Source organism: Micropterus salmoides, unplaced genomic scaffold, assembly GCF_014851395.1.
Source record: "Micropterus salmoides isolate LMB-PRFRI ecotype aquatic unplaced genomic scaffold, ASM1485139v1 Ms_hic_scaffold_2, whole genome shotgun sequence".
Lineage (NCBI taxonomy): Eukaryota > Metazoa > Chordata > Actinopteri > Centrarchiformes > Centrarchidae > Micropterus > Micropterus salmoides.
This window is the reverse complement of record NW_024041150.1, coordinates 22821909-22841231: the sequence shown is the minus strand read 5'-3', so window position 1 is coordinate 22841231 and position 19323 is coordinate 22821909. Positions and strand designations below refer to the sequence as shown.

Here is a 19323-nt window from a genome sequence, read left to right as displayed (position 1 = left end):
TTTTACAGGCTCTTTGTGTCACAGTATATAGAAAGGTTCATTTGGTAGCCATGAAAATACATCACAATGCAATCCCTTCCTTCTGCTCTCTCTCTCTCTTGTCTTCCCACCCTCTGCCGTGATTTGGAAACCTTCCCGACCGTCTATTGTGATAAGCTAAACACAAAGCTGTGAGGAGGATGTCCTGCACTAGCTGCTAGCCATATTGTTGTCTTGCTCCTCCGCTTGGACTGCCAGCCCGCATAACACTGCACCAGGGAATTAACCTCGCTGCTGTTTCTTTCATATTGTATACATTTTTGCAATGGCCCCTCCAACAGAGCTGCAAGGGGGGGAAATACTGTAAATGTTGCCAAATTACTGACAGCTTCTCTCTAGCCCAAATGTATAAATACACAACATATGTGATAAACAGCTCAGTGTCCCTTGCTTGTGGCTGCCTCTAGTGTAACCTTTACAGAAATAAAAAGGGCATGACATTTTTTTTAAAGACAAGTTAGTTGACGTGGAAGTGGGAAGTTAAATAAAGGAGAGTGTAGTTCAGTGAATGGGACATTACTACATTGTCACAGTTTGTGACCTTTCCCATTTGTTCTGACAAGCCAGGGTTTCGCTCTGTCAAAATGGCCTATGCCATTGTAAGCGATTCCTCCCTTCCTGTCCCCTTTTTTTTTCGTATCTGCCATCTGCAGTGACTGCATGACGCCACAGCTTCTGTGTCATCAGTGACAACGTTCACACACACACACACACACACACACAGACTAGACAAGAGAGAACGGAGAGGAAGAAAGTAGAGACTGTGAAAAAGAGAGCTCACTTCATCCTTTAATTGTGTCTCTGAATGTCCCAGTGGACTTCATTACCCAGGCATCCTAAGAAATCTCACTTGTTTGCTCTTGGAAACATGTAAAAAGCGTTTGTACTTCTTTTTATGTCTCTACAGCAGCATGAAGTGTTTCAGTTGAGCTAGTCAAAATATCTCTGTAGCACAGATCGAGGCATTTTTCAAGCAGTAAGTTAAGCCAAGGATTTCTTTACAGTAAAAAAAGTCCTTATGATTATGTGCTGAGCTAATGGATGGTTCCCTTGGCAGGTGCTTTATGCCTGTATCTTTTACAGCAGCACTGAAGGATATTCACATTTAACTGTAAACAATGTATTTCATTTTTGGCCTGTTGATTAGTTTAATTAGAAATATATTGAATAATTTGATGACAACAACACACGCATTATTTAAATGTGGTCATATTTTAGTAATGTTAATGGGTACTAAATGATTAACTGACAGACTTGTGACTTGGTGCTTCTTTCCTCAGAACTTGTAAAAGCAAGCCAATTGTTAGGAAACAAAGTGCTAACAAAAATTAAAATAAAACTCTATATTTTTTTGTCCATAAAAAATGTAATATAGTATTCCAGATTAAATTTTCCCTGTACAGTGACATTCATCTTGTCATAAACTGCCATGCTTGTGAAAATAACACCCTTTTTTTTTACGATTAAAAGACAAATATTAGTGACTCAGTCAGCTTCCGTAGACCTTACAGGAGGATTCGAGGTAATTTTTGACTTCATTAAATCCGATGCTAAAAATCTTCAGCATCTCTGCATAAAAACACAGCAGGAGAGGTGATTATCTTTGGAAATTAGCTCACTCATTTAGAGCTGTGTGGATGCAGATGCCTCCGTTCAATGGAAGCCTATTATTCCAAACGACTCTCATTAAGCCATAGTGAAATAAGGCAAGCTGTGGAAGCAGTGAAATAAAATCTTTAGACTGGATGTGCAGAACTCTGCAGCGGTGAGCTACGCTGTCTTCATTAAGAGCTCTGACGTCAGGAGTGAAATGCAGAAAAAGACTCGGTGTAAAAAGAAAATTGTATGCAGCTGATTTCTACCTCTTATGCCCTATAGGAGGTTATTTGGTGTTTGTACTCTGAGCCGAGGGAGCCGACAATACAGTCTGAGCTTAATGAGTGAGCTTACCTAACACTGACGAACATGAGTCACAGCTGATCTGTCATTTCTGCATTTCAATGCAGACCGGCTGATCAGAAGCTCTTTTGAATAGCATTCACAGCAAGCCACTTTCCTGATTAGTCCATCTGTGCTGTGTTCACTTCTATACTACACAAAATATCACATACTTTTACCATGCGGCTTACAACACTGGTTCCCACAGACCATTTTGAAAATCCCCATCCCTCCTTATTGCCTTTCGCTATGTCCCTAAAGCAAACACTTGTCTGACACTGCTCAAGTCCGTTCCAGGTAGGCATTGCCACAAACAAGCAAAAAAAGCCTCTGTGATGTCTTGGTTAAGTGGGCTAACAGCATAGATCGCAACTGAAAGTGTCATCGACCTCCTGTCCTTCCAAATAACCACTTCTTTCTTCCTTTTTCTTCACGGTACAAGACACGTGCATTAAGAGCCAATTCAGGTCAGTCCATCGATTCATTCATTTCTCAGTCAATCCCTACATACCAGTGCACAAATGGATTCATGGTGCTTTGTTTGTAGTATGGGAGATTTATTTTTGGTTTATTGAGTGGCATGCAGTTAAAATAAAAGGAATTAATTGTTAAATAAAACTAAAAAACTATTTATTTGGTAATAAATTTGACTTCTTGTGACATAACACAACAAAGATATAATGCTGTAGTTATTCCAACATCTCAGTTTTCTTAAGTCCCGACCTTGTCACTCTTTATACTAAGTCACCTGACTTTTTATAACCACTAGAGGTCACGGCTTAACTGAAAACCTAAATATGGATTGTAAAAAGCAATATAATAATAAACCTATCCGGCCGTTTTTCTGGAGAGGTTCAGAGTTACTCTGATCATTCCAGGACTATAGTAGCTTAAATGACAGCCTGAACCAATGCTGCACAACTAAGCACCATGGGGCCATACAGCATCTGGACTTGTTTTCCCAGGATCCATTTCAAATGTTTAACACCAGGGGGGCACAGTTAGAGGAACCTAGGAGGAAGGGAGATTTAGATGGACTATTGTCAAATGAGGAAAAATACTGATGGTCTCACAGGTCCCTGTGGTCCCAACAACCCAGCAGGTGGCTTTCATTTGCATCTCCCATGAGCTTACCTCCCCCTTCTCCCTCTTCCGTTTATTTATTACAATGGCCGCAGGTGGAAATCAGATGACTATCATATCCCCCTAATGTGGAACAAGAGTCTATAACATATGTGCTGGCAGACACACACACACACAAACCCAGCAGACAGTCAGAGTCTTTTTTGTTTTGCAGTTTATTACCGCTCTATGATAACCCCCATCCATAGATTCATGTGGCGTTTGGCCGTGGCCCTAAACATTAGTAGCCTGTATAAAGTGATGGAATGTACACATTAAAATTCGATCTCCTGCATCAGTACATCCACTGCTGGTCAGGACGGCAACTATAAATTGCTGGCCATTATTTTCGATTAACCACACTGACACCGTGGCCCATGACATTTCTTCCCATTTTTACCCCCTGTCACAGTGGCGCCATATTTCCAGCACTGTTTCATTTAGATTGTCCCGAAGCATGATAGCAACGACCAGGAAACCTCGGGACACAAACCACCGAGCGATCTTATTAATGGCAGAGCTGCGATAACAGTAGTCGTCTACGTCTTCGGTTGGTATCTCGATCTTCAGGCACATCCTTTCCAGGGCCTGAAGAGCAGAGGCGTCATAGCGTGTGCAAAGGGGCGACAACAGTTTATCATCGATATACTGGGAAAATTGAATTCCCTGCATCCCAAGTGCAGCAAACAGGATTCCCCAACCAGTGGCTCAAAAGGAAGACACAAATGCAATTTGAACATCCTTGTGAAAGTTAACTGTCCTGAAACAGAAATTATTTTGTTGGTAAAGGTTGGCATCATTTCAGAAGAGGGGAAATAAGTAGGAAATAAATAAGAAAAAAAGAAGATGACCTAACCTTAATACAGTTATAGATCCCATATATTCATTTAAAGATAGACAGCACGTTCATTTCAACGTGCCAGACTTGACAATCTTGAAAGCTGCACATCGTATTAAACATAATATGCAGACAGGATGGAGACAAACATTGTCAGCTGCCAGCAACACAAGATATATAAGAGATATATAAATATTTTATCAATTGCTCATTCTGTAAAATAATGTCCAGTGTCCTAAAGCAAGAAACCACAGCCAGAATTCCACTGCTATCAGAGTTATAGTCATTTCATTTCCTTGCTTAGCCATTACATTAGAGCACATTCTTCTAATTGTCAAGCTGCAGGTTTAAATATAGTTAGGGGCAATTGGTATTAAAATCGTTGATATGGCATGGGGCCATAGCTCATTTGCAAAACAATGAGTTCACAAGGGCAAAAGAGTAAACTGAATCGTTGGAAGCAATCTGACTGCTAAGTTCTTGTGTCGACAGAAACAAATTGTTGTGTCTGTGCGGAAAGTCTTTCTCTTAGTTCTTAATGAGTTTATTGGTAATCAATATCGCCTTCTCATTCACTGGCATGTGACACTGAGGCCATGACCCAAGAGCGACCCTTAGACGGTGGAGTTGAGTGGGTCACTGAGGATTGGTAGTCGCTTATTCATGCTCAGACAGACAGGAATGCCCCAGATTCACCTAGGTGAGGCGAAGGCAGCAAAAAAAAGAAGCTCCATCTTGGCACTTACCCCTGTTGCTGCGGCTTTTTCTGTTGTAACTAGTAGGCATAACATTTCTCTTCACTTTAAATAAAGCATCTGCCTTTACTATTTTCTTTTGTGATATCCCTTATTTATTTCAAGGCGTTTCATTTCTTATACATTCTGTAGCACATGCTAACTGATTTGGCTTGCGACCAGTTCTCTTTGAAAGTAGACCTCCCCAAAGAGCTGGGTTTGCGTCCCTGTCAAATACTGCACAAAATGCTAGTTTGCCTGTCAGTCAAAGCTTCATAGCGGAAACTCTCTTCCAGTGAGTCTGTTAGCATCCTGCTGATAAGGGCACTTTTTTAGTAGAGTTTTTTCAGGAAGATGGGGTCTGGCCTCCCGGTGGGGGTCAGAGCGGTTGACCCTATCCTGGCGAGCTCTCAGTCTGCCTGCAATGATTTTATTCAGGCCCACTCAGTAGAACAGCGGGGTGTGACCCTGGTCGATGTGACACTGCCAACGTTGATTCCATTGAGAAACCCAGGGCCTTTTGAGAGGCGCTGATCAAGGGTGCCGGATGTTTTGGATTCACACTGCTGAGCCTTTATACATTCAACAGTCGAATCAGTCTGCTAAAATTGGGTTTGTTTGTCTTTTCTGGAAAGATGTGATTCAATGGAGCTGGCAGGGTGCAACGGAGCTTTGCTATCCCTAAAAGAGATATAGTGTTTCTCCTCTGGTTCATGCCAAACACGCTGTATATGCACATTATTCAAGGTCCGCGCCTTTTTGTTGTCATTTAGCATGATACAAAGGAGAACAAAGCAGGGAGAGAAAAGGATAGCAAATGAAAAACAATTGGGCTAGGTGCCAGACTCAAGTCAATCATGTGAGCTCAATAAAGCACACGGTATCGATTTGCGAGTTATTCATTATTTGTTTTGGATGTAGAGAAAGTTCTTTGGAAAATGATTTTGGTGTGCAGTTCAGACTCTGAAATAAATGGTTTGACGGATCATCAATGACCACAGAATATGATAGTAAATGGCCTGATATTGATTTATTTCCAAATGTCCCTCTTCTCTTCCCGTGAGCTGTTATGCTTAAAGCAAGACCAAGCACTCTCCTGAGTATTGGATTTTTGTCCACCCTGCTTTCAAATGGGAAAATGAGGATTTATTTTTTCCTGCTGCTTGAGTGATGCTTATGAGAGAGCATGGATTCCACTAGATAAATGGAGATGGAGAAAGGATATACATCACACCGCACTTGATCTCTCTCATGACAACAAACAGCCTTGCTGGTGGTAATAAGCAGGCATCTAGACCCTCAAAATGCAAAAATGGCAGCTTTGTTTACTGCATTCAAAATAAATGGCTGAGGCCCCGCTGTCACTCACAGATGGCGCTTCCTTTGAGAAAAAAAAATTGCCAAGCCAGTGACTCGTAATAATGCGCTGGCATGGCGGTAGCCATTTTGCACAACCTCCGGAGGCACTGATCGTCACATAGAGGCGTTGGCATTGTCTTGGCACCGGCCCGACCTCAGGCTCAGAGAAGTAACTGATAGCCAAGCTGGAGCTTGTCAGGCCTGACGCCCATCACTTTTGACATCTGTCCATGCCAACTCTCTTCCCTCGTCTGTTGAAGGCCCTGGAACACTGACCTTGGGATTTCTTTCTCTGTTAGTTTACTGCCCTAAACCTCTCTCCCCCTCCTTCTATGTCTTCATTTGGCACTGCTTCCGTATGTGTTGTTTTGAGGCTATCATTTACCCTTTTAGACCTTGCTTTGTGGTCAGACATGACTTTCAAACCGATGTTCAAGCACTGACAAGGGCCCGCCTTATTTGGATCCCTGCTTGCGTCAAATATTGAGTAGATGTACGTCAACGCCTGTTTTGTAATTACATCATGTCTCATAAGTCTGGGCAATACAGTTTGTTTATTAAGAACTGATTTATGTTATAAATATATTTCAGAAATATCCATAGAAAAACACAAGAGATGTTGTGCAAGTACATGAAAAAAAGAAAGCTAGGCTGTGATTTTTAAAGATCATTATGCAAACCGTGGTTTAACACAAATCTGATTTCTGCCTGCAGATGGTATGAGTTGTATTATATTGCTGTTTTATGTGTCCGAGCCAACAAGACAAAAGAAAAAAAAACAGACACGCTGCCATACACAGCCCAGCACTGACAGGGTGACAGGAAATGTCTGACACGACGCGTTGTGAGGGAGTGCTCCTGCTGCTGGAGTGCTGTGTTGCTGTTCGGCAGCTTAAAGAAAGGGTCAGCATGGCAAGCACATCCAAACACACTTACTGCATGTCCATATGGCATCCTTAGTCAATTTGTGTTATGGCTGACAAGAAAAATATGTTGTTCCGTTTTCACATACGTTGGGGGCCTACATTGAGGTGTACAAGAATGAACACGAACCCTACATATTTTAGCAAGTCAAGGTGTCGAGTTTGTGTGTTTGTACAAAGCAGCTGACATATTAAGAGAGCTACTTAAACTCCCACACCTCTTGCAATCATAGATCTGTTTTACTGAATCATTTTTCTGTTACCGAGTCACCACTTTAATCAAAATCCACACATCAGTTGCATTTAAAGCAAAGGCTTGCATTTCCCTGTGTTACACTGCACATCCTTTTACATTATGCTACAGTGACTCATCAGCAGCCCTCACCCCTGGCCTCCCTTATGAGGTAATTAAGCCCTTGGTTGTTTGTTTAGCTGTCTGCATGTGTGTCCTGTATAAAACACGGGGGGGGGGGCATATGTTCTTCCTACCATAAACCCATTGAAACAGCAGGACATGAGCGGTGAGGAGGGGTTGACTGTGCGTGTGTGTGTGTGTGAGAGTGTGCGCTCTAATTAGGCAGGCAGAAGTGTATTAGCCTCACTGGGCAACAGCCAGCTGGGAGCATCTGGAGTCGTCTTTCATACCCACTACACACATGCTTGTCCACAGACACAGACACAAAATTAGAAAAGATATCCATGGAACAGCAGTGTGATAAAGGAGTGAAGGTCAGGCATCACGGGTCATATGCGCAGCTATTTAAGTCGGCCAACGTTTTAAGCCTCCCTCACATCACAGACCCCGTGTCCCCGTCTGGAGTCCTTGTTTTAGAGGAGCAGTGCCGCTCTCACGTCTCTCTCGAGATTGGAATGCCAACAGCAGAGAGAGGAGGACCTTAGCCATTCCCACCAGCTTGTGCACTCCCAAAGACGCATCAAAGCTGTCTCGAAGGACCAAAAGAATTTCATTTCAAAGAAGGGTCAATAACTAAAATAATCCTCAAAGCCTCTTGCAGTCAACCTCCTCTTTGCCTTTGTTTTCATTAATGGTAGATGGGAAGCCTATTTGGACTTTTATGGTCAGCATTTTGATTATTTAATTCCTTTAAACCCACTTCATGGCTTGATACACTGCAGTCCATGCTATATAAACAGTAGAGCTTTCTCTTAACATCAGTGACATAATTCAGCTGCAGTCACTTACTCCATTCCCTCCTAATGTCCAACTCTCACCACTCTGCACGAGATACATCACTTGTGTATCACCTAAATACATTTTAAGAAATACAGCTGTCACACATTGCAGAGAGGGAAAAAACCTAAAAAAAAAACCAAACAGAAAGACTGAGTTGGCAGTCTCAGTATTTCTCCTGTACAGAGAACTCAGTGAGCCAGCTGAAATAGTGTTTCTCTGTGCTATTGATTAGCTGGTTAGGCCATGAAAAGCCAGGGACAAGACAGCCACTGAGCTCCCTTCCTCTGACTTACCACTGCTTGCTAGTATGCCTGTTCTCTCACTTTTCTCTCTTTTACGCTCCGGCTTTTAAACGCTTTTTTTTTTTCTTCCATTTATCCCAATCCTCTCTGTGTACTGTATTTGTCACCCTCATCCTGGTGCTATTCTTATGTGTTTTACTATTCCGCTCACAGAGAAAAAGCCCCAGCAAGCCGCTTGATCGAGTTAGATCACAGGAACCCAGCTGTTAACAGTCAAGGGTTGCTTCTTTTATTAGCTGTCAGTAGGCTGACTGGTAGGGCTGTGAGAGGCAGAAAGAGTGGGTGGCAAGAGGAGGAGCACGAGGGCAGCAGGGGGCACAGATTTCCCAGCTGTTAGTCCACAAGCTCTGCCCCCCTGTCAGAGATTAAGTAGATCAGCGGGAACGCAAGCACATACACAGAGGCAAGACAAGACAGCTGAAAAACGACTGAGATGGTCCTCCTCAAGGTGGATAGTGGTTGCACATGCACTACCAAACTCTTTAAGTTTTTTGTTGGCGGTGTACTGTAAAGTTTTGCACACTGCACCACTGGAATGTACAGTGTGATAAGGCACAAGCCAGCAGGCGTGCAATGCCTTAATACCCCTGCAAATCCCCTCCTCCTGCCTCGAGTCCCTTTTATTTTCCCCTGCCATCTCACAAAACCATGCCGCCTTTCCGTCTAAGGAGGACTTTTTTACTAGTGAGCCAGTGGTCTACAGGGACACAAAGGACCTGAGTGTAAAATTATATTTCTAGCTATATAACCAGACCTCCATTGTGCCATTTTTACGATATTGTTTTCATTAAGATTGCAGGGATGGTTTTCGGTCTTTGTTGTGCCTCCCCCTCTATCTGCTTCAATTCTAACCACAGTGGAAACAAAAGCACTCAAAAGAAGTGGCAGTGATGAGTGCAACACAGAGTGCTCCCATTTTGTATGATTAAATTTACTGTGACAAGCAAACATGCTGTGTTTTGGCAAAACATGTTGCTGTGGGAACCCAGAAACTTCACAATTTCTGGAGAAAAAAAAACGTGTGCACCGCACGAGGTGTTCAGAAGACTTGACTTGAGATTGGAGAAAGGATCTTCGGCAAGTCTTTGCCTAAACTCCCTTTTACTCTTGAAGTACTCAAGATGCCGATATTGTATTTGCATATTTATGAGAAATGGGTGTCACAGTGATCACGTTAACTGGGAGCCAGTTCTGCAGAGTGTGGATAATGAAATCATATAAAATGTGAAAGTCAGAGGACATTTTCTTTAAAATAAAATATTTATTTAAACCTTGTGGCACAGTTAACTTTAGACATATTTGACCAATCATTTCAAACAGTGGTTCAGTAGTTGCCATGATTGTTGGAAGATGGGAAAAAAATACCTATGATATAGTAGACCTTCGCATGATATAAGTGGCGGACAAGCACTTGAAATGGACCATAGTCCACGGACTCGGGTAATTTCAGTTTAAATATCAAAACCTACACAATGCCAACCCAAGTTCTCATGTAAGAAGAAAAGAAGTGAAGCAGAGATGATTCCAGAGCAGTCAGGAAAGAGACCAGATACCCGATTCACCAGACATTCACGTTGTGTTTAATAAACATGGAGCCAATATGGACTTCATTACTAAGTGCTTGAGTCCAATGTAGCTCAGTGGCCCAGACAAGTAATTAGAGTTCACACTGAGACCTGACTCTGAAATACAGTCATTATCCCAGCAAAAAATACAACCTTTCCAGGTCACAACACTTTGTTTGCAGCAGTAAAACAAGTTTATTTCTGCATTGAGCCACCATTATAGTAGCCCCAATCCACTTGCCGGCATTTTATGGAGCACCGAGTGATTGGGGGCGACTGAGAGATTCAATAAAAAAGTGGTAACACAACTGGCACAGCACATGGTAACTGTGTGCGCGTCACAATTATTGTGTGGCATTTGTGCTTGATTATGGTGTCATTTTATGACGTACTGTGCGTGCGATGCATGTGCAGAAAAGTTTTCATCACCCTAATTTAACAAGCGCCTCCGGAATGAAGCCCCAAACGAAGGCACCAAATTCTTTACAGCCCCCTTTAGAGCTAATCAGCCATCTTGCAATGAAACACTAGAGTTTATATTGGCCCTTCTCACACAATAGTCCCTGTGTTCGCTTGTTGTTGAGCTCAAAGGTCTTGGTAAGAATGAAACTCGTCTTGTTGCTGTCTTGGTGATAACTTAATGCAGACAGGAGGGGGGGTGGGACATAACCTGAGAGGACAAAAATTTGTTTATTAATTTTAATTAATATTTTTTCCTGTGGACTGGACTGTGGACAGAAGTGTCTCAAAACAATGAGAAAATGTCCCTAGAAAAATTGCCCTTGGAATGTGAGATCATCCGTGAATTTTCCTCCTGCAAGACTTCTGAATCAGCAAAACATCGTGTAAATATGATGTCTAACCAATTTTCAGGGACACAGTTTGCAGGGCTCCATTAGGCTAGATCTGTTGAAAATGTATGACAAAGATAAATATACTAGTCTGTGCCAGTGTTTTGTTAAAATTCAGTTCAACTGTTGTAATGTAGAGTAGTTTTGCATAGGGTTGGACTGTTGTACACTGATAATTACATAATGAATCTAGTTAACAACAGGTCTTATTTTAAGTCCCTCGTGTATAGAACTGAATTTTCCATATATCAACCCCTGAGCAGATGCTATTATAGATGATAAAAAAATACATAATGCTACGTCAGCATTTGGTAACTCAATGGTGACTCATATTGAGTGTTAAAAAATGCTGTCGTCCTTTTGGACCAAATCCAATGAAGTGCTCCCCCTCGTTTTTCCCAAGAGGCACCACTTAAATGAGGATACGTGGGAGGATCCTGCTCAAACTCTGCCTTTCGGTATGCTGGAGACACGGGCTGCACTTTCAAAGCTTATACACTTTATCAAACACACCAGTGAAGGCGAAGGGGAATGGGAGGATGGCCACACTCACATATACACATTACTGCTGGCACTATCGCCAATTTATCACATGTAATTTCCTCAGCTCTTGAGCTTTGACCCCTCCCCAGGGTTGTGTTTGTATTGAGGGCAACGTGCCACTGTCTGAACTGTCTGTCTGAAGCCTCCCCAGAGGGACACGGTAGTGTTTGCAGGAGAAATATGCTGCTTAAGTCACTGATGGTGAATCCACCCTTGTTCTGTCTCTGTGTGTATGTCTCTCATTGTCTCCTCAGCCCTCCAGTGTTTTATGCATGCTGCTCATTAGCCAGACAATGGCCACTTACGATGAAATGCCGTTCAGGGCAATATGTCAGCAAACCCTTGGGATGAAAGAAGGGAGGGTGGCAGCAGAAAGCAGTGTGCCGGAAAGAAAGGAGGCTGAAGCAAAAAGAAAGAGAGTTGGCTATAAAGGGATTGACAGGGAGAGTCTATGCACAGCTTGAGAACAAAAGAGACAATGTGTGCAACACATGAGGAGGGAGTTTGTATGTTTTTCACCGCAAAAATCCCAGAATAAAGAATCAACAAGACCCCAACAACCTGCCTTTTGGAACAGTGACATTACAAGCGAGCCCAATGAGTCAGAATGCCCTGACCTCTTGTGCTTTCGAGACCTAGTAGAGCACAGCGGTGCCACTGCTCTATGCATGCACCAGCTGCACCGCTGCAGCCCTTACTGAGGCGCTAGCTCCATCCAGTGTATGCTGGCTCCCCTCCCCTTACATCACTGCGTCTGGAGGCGGAAGGTGGGGAGGGATACAAGATTAATGACGGTGCTAACCGCGTATTTATCATCCGGCTGGAGAGTAATGCGACACCTTTCTAATCTGAATATATTTCATTGGGCTGTTATGGCACTCAGCCCTGGGCCCCATGTATGTGTGTGTGCATGTGTGCTTTCTCTGTGCGTCACTGGAAGTGTATTTCAATGTTAATAATATCTACATAAGTTTGTGCGTGAGAATGCGTGTGCTTGTATAGGCATGAAGGTACTGTATTACCAACCAGCCGCCATGAACATTAATGCTATCTACCCTGGCAAAATGGCCCACTGGTAATTAGATAAAGATGAAGTTCCTCTTTCCAGCGCGCCGGGGCCACGCTCCCCGAGATCCTCTGCTCTGATTCTCAGCTGCCTTATCAGGTGAACACCCTTCTTCCATCCTCCTCTCCATCTCTCCCTCTCATTCTCCCGCTACTTTTTTTGGCACTCAGCAGAAATCAAGATGGATGTCTCCACAACAGAGATGGGAAGATAGGGAATGTGCAAGGCCAAGATGAGGCCTGATAGAGCCCATATTGTGCTGCACGTTAGATTGGCTCTACTGTCACCAGGGCTGCCAGAGTTATTGAGGAACTTTGGACTAGAAACTACCTGGTTTAGAGGATATTCTGTTGTGGGTTGTTTTTTGTTTTTTTTCCCAGATGGAGAACCCACAGGCTGATTATGTGATTTGTCCTCACTTAGGCATACACAAGACCACACACGAATGTTAAAATGAAGCAACAATTTGGCTTTCTTACATCATGTCATATTTACTGATACCTTATAATGTGGTATTATCTCAAAGCATGGCAGCAGCTGTGTGTATGAATTCTGTTTTGCATGCATTTCCTAAATCTATTCAGGTGTTTGGTCTTGCACGTGTGGTCAAAACTTAGTCATATGTATTTGTACCAAGACAGGAGAAACACAATATGTAGCACTGGTCATGGTTAAAAAAGGATTCAGAGACAACATAGAACACTGGATCAAATACTGGCCCCATCAATCAATCAATTAAATGTGTAAGTCCATAGCTAATTACAATCACACACAAGGTACCGCCTTAGTCTTCAGACAATCTTTGTACTCATAGGAATCTCCATCTTGGTCATTCAAAGCATCGAGGCTACAGGCTTATATTCTAGTCAACAATCAGAGCAGTGACAAGGCCTTCGAAATTTTATGCTGGAAGGGAGTACACAGATGTGCAGGCTTTCCCACACAAAGAGGTTTTCTCTCGGAGATTATGTGTCTTGCTTTCTTGTGCACCCTTTGCCAATCTGCCATTTATACAAGGGAATATATTTCAGACTCTGAAGCCTATTGCACGCTTCATTGTTCAAGTTCATTGTAAGGCAACAAAGGGAGAGAGCGAGTTAGATGATGATTTTTCAAGTCTGAGATTTGGATATGGCATCCTACCCACTAACCTACCCACATTTACATTGAAGCCATCACAACAGCAGTAGCTCCTTGCACACCTGATCCCAACTTATCAAAATTAGCAGAAGTTAAGGCTCAAAATACAGATATCTAATATCTTAATTTTGTAGGGTTACATGGATGCTTGTTAGTATGGCTTTTCACTCTCCATGCCCATGTGTTCGCGTGGCTTAGCCTGACATATAGCGTGTCTACACACTGAGCTTTCAACATGGAACCGAAAGATAGTATAATTTCCTGATGGCTTTGCAGCAGTCCAACAATTAATCAACTCTGAAACAGACATTGGATTCACTTTTGAGTTTGTTATTATTGGTCGCTAAGGGACATATTTCTCACTTGTCGTGTACGAGAGCCAGGTTAATTTACTTGCTAGTGCAGGAACCTTTTCAGCCTCCATCATGTCAAGGAAGAATAATAGGTCTGGTGCTAGAACTGCACTGACTGACTCATGATGTTTCAGTGTCATTATAGCCCTGAGCATCTTTGGCCAGACTTCAGCACCTCTCCCCACCATAGTGCTCATATGAATCCCCAGAGGGTGGGACAGTTTATCTGTAGCAGTTAGCAGCTGGTGTCTGCCCCAAAGACTCCAAAAGCCCCCAGCTAACTTTGCCACTTCAAATGCAAGTCATTTAGCAAACAAGTCAGTCATGAGCATGGCAACTGCAAGTGACATGCCAATGTCCCCAGTGATCCCAGATATAGAGATGAGGGGGCAAAGAAGAGTCACAGCCTACTGGGCCATGGAAACCAGGTCAAATTGGTCATCAGCAAACTATTTGGTTCTGCTCCAACGATTGTTGGTGTTGAAATAGTTTGCAATGACAAAAGTTCAGGGACCCCCGGTGTCGTCCAGAGTCCACCTATGTTCATTGATTTTTTTTCGTAGGCCAATGCAGGATTGTGAATCTCATAACAAAGTTTATAATTATGATATGAACTGAGAATCTTTCACATATGCCACAACCCTGAAATATTTGAGTAAATGAGCAAAATATCAGTTAGACAGTCGTGTTGAGGAACTGCAAAGGAATGTGTGGCCACCCATAAATGTAAAAATATTGGGAAGGCAAACGAATAGCTACTCTCTGCACTGTACTGCTGGTGCTTTTTGTCAAAATAGCTTTGAAGATCTTAAAGACTGCCCAAATAAAAGCTCCATTTGAAGTAAATGTAAACTTTTATTTTTCAAACTATCTAAGCTCCACATCAGAAATTCAATTTCAGTGGTAAACATCACAATGAATAATTGCATTATCCTACTAAGGCAGATAAAAAGATACATATTCCTCTAGTATCTCATCTCTTGTCTGACAAAACTGCTTTAGATGTGGCACTGGAAACCTAGGGGCTGACACTCCGTGGCGTAAATGAAAGCACCAATTTGACGGCTGGCAATGTTAGTGGCATTAACTCGCTTGTTATCTTTTGTCGCTGGGTTAGACTAGAGGAAACTTAACAGTAAAGTATGCATGCAAATTTCCCTTCTATTGGACTGAATTAGCTTCACAGAGATGGAAAATGTTTTAGCTTTGTAGTGCTTTTCTTTTATTATCTGTAGTGGAGCCTAGTACTCTCAAATGTTCTCCATTAGTTTGTAGCTGTATTTGTCCGTCAATGACAGTGTTACCCAAAAATAGCAGTTGGAACAACTGGAGCAGAATTTGCATCACATTAACACTAAAACTGTACATATCTTCCAGACAAGTTTTCCTTGAATATAGCAAGGGGTGAAGGCCTTAGTCTATCGCCTGTAACAACAGTTTTTATCAAGTAAATAAAGCAGAATGACTGCGTTAAAATATACTCTATAGAAAATGTTGCATTTGGTCACTGTTGAAGAGCAGGAACATGTCCACTCTGCTAACTCACTATTACACTACTAGAGTAACTTATTCATCAGTAAGTTACAGAATATAGGAACAAGATGTCTGTTTTATTTGGATTTAATAGCAAAAGTGTCAACAGAATCAGGTGGGGTCAAATTAAGGGCAGCTAAGGCAGCTGAACTAACAATTATAATCTTTATCTAAAGATGTAACTTAATAAAAGTAATGTTTACATGACCATCAGCCATTTCTAAAGGTGAAGGTAAAGGTTTCTATTGGATTTATCCGCACAATCGTGTGCCAAACGCTCCAAGTGCTATGTAAACAAAAGACAAGCAAGAGAGATCCATGCTAACAAGGTAACCCTTGAATTCAAGGTTACATATGCATACACGCATGCATGCACAGGCAAACACGTCTCTGTCCCTGTAGTGCCCTCCTTGGCAAAATCTCAGTGCCAGTCTCTTAATGAAATGCTCAATTAGGGTCTTTAAATAGGTAATTATGCAGTGCCTAATCCCTTAGCTCCTGGGCCCTATCTCATTTAGATGACACTTGGGCAGGCAAAATGGGAGGGGCAGGCACTGGGGCCTTAGTTTCTGTCATCAAAGCCCCTCCGCAGTGGCACAGGCGGCCCTGTTAATGATAAGGCACATCCAGGCAGTCAGTCAACAGCGACTCCCAGTGAGGGCTACTGACAGCATGGAAGATGGCAATGTCAGGCTTGGCAGTGTCTTAATCATGTTTGTGAGTGTTCGGGGGTGGATGGTATTGGGTTGGGGGAGCTTGTGTAAAGGTTTCTAAGAGGGTGTTAGATGTAGAGCGAGAGCAGCACAGACTATTTGTGTGATGTGGGTTTATATGCATTCTTTTTTTCCTGACAATTTCCAAGTTCATTTTATATGAAACAAGGACACAGGGAGAGAAAATCACTTCCAAATGTCAAACTGTGTATTTTGCTTGATGCCAGGAATTGACAGAAAGGTTTTGATTTCCTTTACTGACATTTGTTTGAAGGTGGCATTTGATTTGAATTTCAATCTCCAAACTGCGGCTGGAGAAAAGGACCTATTTGTTCGTTTTCAGCAGCATAATAAAATGTCTTGTTCGAGCGCTACAATATACCATCACTGACGGGGAAACTGCTCTTGTTTGGTTGCTGACGTAGAAATGGCAAGCATTTGTCTTAGTGAAACGACAAAGGGGGAATTGTTGCTTTTGCCTCGGGGTGAACCGTTGCTTTCCCTCGACCGAGTTGCACAAGCAGCCTACACTGCCTAAAATGAGAACGACAGCTTAGCAAACACCTTTCAAGGGCATCCAAGCATTTAATAAAAGTTTAGCTTTTCAAATCTAATAATCAGCAGTGCCCACATCAAGGTGCTCAGTAAACTTTATCAGGGACACTTGAACAGCTAAAATATTGAAAAAGCTTTCTAAAATGCTGTTCATCCCCACCCTGCTTGTCCTTTGACTGTCTTATCAGGATATAGATGGAAAAGCAGAAACAACACAATTTCACCTGCATCTGTGTACTCAGCAAAAACATCTCGTATCTGTGATAATATTTTTTGTCCCGTTACCCTCCCTGTTGGCACTGATGTATTTTCATTGAAAAAGTTTTGATAAGCTGCTGGTTCTAATGCTGCCTGTCTGTTCTTTCAGTTGTTGACTCAGGCTTTCTTATCAAATCTGAGACATGAAAACGCCAGTGCCAATAATACACTGAAAAACAACAATTACTGTCAGTGTCCCCATGAGTGCCAGTTTGACCAACTCTGCAAATATTCAGACTGGAGTATTACCTGTAGATAAAACTGACATAATAACACATACAATTCATGTAAGCACAACAACATTATGGCGAGAACCACTTAAGAAATCCATATGGATTGACACGAAGGCCGTATGACGAATTCACTTATGAAAACATCTGCTGCATCACCTTAGGTAAAAGACAGAATACAGTGTGCCAGGCCAATTGAAGGAAAATTCCCCGCTGTTGCCTTAGTGCACTACGGCAATCATAATGTGGCGTTGCATTTTAACTCAGGGTATATCAAGGCAAATTAGCATTTAGATAATGGGAGACACTTGGTATTTTAATTATTTTGCTGCCCTATGAGTGTAGCGTGTATGCCCCAAGCGCCTCCTTACATCCTTCATGTACTCCTAAGTAGTGCATTTACACACAAAACGGCTTGGCTTCTGTACAAGAGCTACTAAAATGTCACCATCTCACAGTGTACCTTGGTGTACACGGAAAGATAAGGAGGCATATTGTTGTTGACATATCCCATATGTATTAGAGGGCAACACAATTCCCATTGCTGTATTATTCAGTTATTTTCAATAGAGCTCTGTTCTGATGTTTTCTGCCATGTCGGCGAGTGGCAGTGGAATGCTGTTTTGTCTGTTCGAGGGCTCTGTACTTTCCATAAAACGACACGAGCTCAGGCTGGGAACAACCTCCCTCTCACCCTCCTTCCGCGCTCTCATTCTCTCCGCCTCACGGAAGTGAGATTATTCATCCTCCCACAGACCGTTGCTGTGTTGGGGGTAGATGTCAAAGTGCCAGGAACATGTGGCGCAAAGGGTATGCGTGCCCGCATGCGCTCCGCTTGTGTGTGTATCTATTTGTGCACATGAGCGCCTGAGTTTACAATTGTCAGCATATATGTGTAGGAGTTGTGCCTTTTATGCTGCATCTATCCGACTGAATGCGGACCCTGAGCCTGAGTTTGTGCTTTTGAGGGTCCTGTTCCTCATTCTCTCTCTCTCTTTTTTTTCCCTTCACGTGCTGCCGTCTCTCCAGTCCCTTCAGGAAACACTACCTTTACACTGTCAGAGTGGCCTCGCGACTATCATCTCCTCTTCAGCAGCGCCTGCTTTTTCTCCCTCCATCCCTCATTCCTCTCCTCCATCTCTATCTCTCCCTCGCACTGCCTCTGTTAGGCGTACAAGCACAGACGGAGCGTGAGAAAAGCTGGCAGTGAGGCACATTCCCTTGCTTCTCTTCCTCCACCTCTCCTGCTCTCTACCCTACAGCGCACTCTCCTCTCCCTCCCTTTTTCCACGCCTCCCCCCCACCCCATCCACATTACTTTCTCCTGTCGTCCTCTCCATTCTCTCGCCACCTCTCCCTCTCTGCCTCGTTGCTCCCCTTATCCATTATATTTCCACCCCTCTGCTCCGCCCTGCTCTCACTCCCTGTTCTTTTTTTCCTGGTTCATAATATGTAACATGATTTAGACCTCCCCTGTTCATGCAGCATAAATTTAATCCCAGCCATTCCAGGTTGGCTGCTGCTGCTGCTGCTGCTGCTGCTGCGTCTACCATTTTTGTCACCCCCCCTGACACACTCTTTGCTCCCGAAACAATAGACTCCTCAAGATTGAGCCTGTTTGCATGATAACAAGTTCTTTCCCTATCCTAAATGCTGATGCGCAAGGTCAAGCACGACCCAAGTGGCGCATGCTTGTCCTATAGAAGCTGCCCGCACTGACAAGAAAACATAGCACAAGTGAAGGCCTCCCAACAAGCAGGCAATCATTTGAATATTTTACACAGCTCACACGCTCACCCAAAGGCTGATAGCTCTCTGTAGGCTGTGGTTTTTATCTGCTGCCTATTGAAAAAGTATTAGTGGTGTCCATTAGAGTTCAATAGGAAGTGTGTTAACCAGTGTCATCAAGGTCAAAGGACATGATCCAAACGTGTAAAGATGAAATATATTGCCTTCAATGCCCCAAAGCTAATCCAATGGCTGTGTAACCTTGTGCGTGTGTTTTTTTCGTAAGTGCCTGTGTGTGCATTGGTGTGTTCGTATGCTTTCAGGGAGCAGCACAACAG

General features: G+C 42.9%; 1 protein-coding gene across 39 annotated transcripts in view; it reads left to right on the top strand.

The window, feature by feature from the left end:
* The window catches only part of LOC119912904 (receptor-type tyrosine-protein phosphatase delta-like), a 371622-nt gene that overhangs the window by 250673 nt on the left and 101626 nt on the right, over positions 1-19323 (top strand). The window contains exon 10 of one of the 39 annotated variants that reach the window (XM_038732138.1): positions 2420-2444. The exons of the other annotated variants lie outside the window; for them this stretch is intronic. The gene's annotated coding sequence lies outside the window, so the exon portion shown is untranslated. The remainder of the gene's footprint in view (positions 1-2419; positions 2445-19323) is intronic. 39 annotated transcript variants of the gene reach the window in all.